The sequence below is a fragment of the Mandrillus leucophaeus genome, unplaced genomic scaffold, assembly GCF_000951045.1.
Source record: "Mandrillus leucophaeus isolate KB7577 unplaced genomic scaffold, Mleu.le_1.0 Scaffold104, whole genome shotgun sequence".
In the NCBI taxonomy this organism is placed as follows: domain Eukaryota; kingdom Metazoa; phylum Chordata; class Mammalia; order Primates; family Cercopithecidae; genus Mandrillus; species Mandrillus leucophaeus.
The window spans coordinates 1,187,088-1,188,640 of NW_012098543.1; positions in this window are offsets into that span (position 1 = coordinate 1,187,088).

Genomic DNA, 1,553 nt, shown 5'->3' on the forward strand with positions numbered 1-1,553 from the left:
CGGGCGGGACCTGCGCGCTTCTCAACCTCGCTCCCAGCGCCTCTGTTTTTCGAGCTTTGGAGGCGGGACCGGCCAGAAAGGCTGAGGCATGATTCAAAAGCCCTGTAATTGTCTGAAACGGGGATGCAAACTAGAATGTGAAATGCAAAGCCCTGCCTGGGTGGAGCCTAACGATTTCAGGCTGACGGCCCAAATAATAGAATAGAAATCCTCTCCCTTTCTATTCTCCGTTCACTGGGAAAGGAGAGTCCACCCTATGCTCAGCTTCAGAGACTTCCCTAGGGCCACCGCCTGGGATGCGGGACCGAGTGCTCAGGCCAGGAAGGAGTGAGGTCACCACCTGCTGCTTAAACCCAGCAAAGATGCGGGCACAGGGCCGAAAGCCTGAGGTTCCAGCTACTCAGAAAGCAGCGGCGGGAGGATAGCTGAACCTGGGACTTCAAGTTAGCCTGGGAGACAAAGTAACACCTCCTCCTGCAGCGCTCCCTTCCTCGTCTCTCTCTCTCTCTTTTTTAAATTTCTTTAAATAAAATTTTTGATTGTGTGAGATAGGGATCCAACATTATTCTTTTTCATGTGAATATCCAGTGAGTTGTCCCAGCACATTTGTGGAAGAGATCTATTACTGTCATTCTTATATTTACATTTTTCTTTTCATTTCTTTTTTGAGACAGAGTATTTATCGGTCACCCAGGCTGGAGTGCAGTGGCGAGATCTCGGCTCACTGCAACCTTCACCCCCCGGGTTAAAGTAGTTCTCTTGCCTCAGCCTCCCAACTAGCTGGGATTACAGACGGGCGCCACCAAGCCTGGCTAATTGTTTTGTATTTTTAGTAGAGACGGGATTTCATCACGTTGGCCAGGCTGGATTCGAACTCCTGACGTCAAGTGATCCAGCCGCCTCCTCCTCCCAAACTGTTGGGATTACAAGTGTTAGTCACCGCGTCTGGTCAGGAAAACTCTTAGAAGTTGCGTCTGCATACCACTGGACTCAGGTTGCATGACCACATTCCTTTCAAAGCTCAGTATTTAAAGGTCCATACCTTTACATTGGAATTATTTGATGTTTGAAATATTTAACTTCCTACCAAGATACAGGTACTGTCTCCCTTGCTGTTTGCCTTTCAAAGAGAGACCCCAAGTCCTTCAGAAATACATCCCTGGGTTATTAAGCTGAAAAAAGGATTACGTTGTTTCTAAAAAATACTACTTCAAGCCAGGCGCGGTGGCTCACACCTGTAATCCCAGTGGTTTAAGAGGCGGAGGCGGGCGGATCGCCTGAGGTCGGGAGTTCGAGACCAGTCTGACCAAAATGGAGAAACCCCATATCTAGTATAAATACAAGGTTAGCCGGGCATGCTGGTGCATGCCTGTAATCCCAGCTACTCAAGTGGCTGAGGCAGGAGAATCGCTTGAACCCGGGAGACAGAAGTTGCGGTGAGCGGAGATCGCGCCATTGCACTCCAGCGTGGGCAACAAGAGCAAAACTCTGTCCAAAGAAAAGCCTCAGGAGACAGAGAAAATGCATTTACAAATTTTCTAAATAAATGTCCT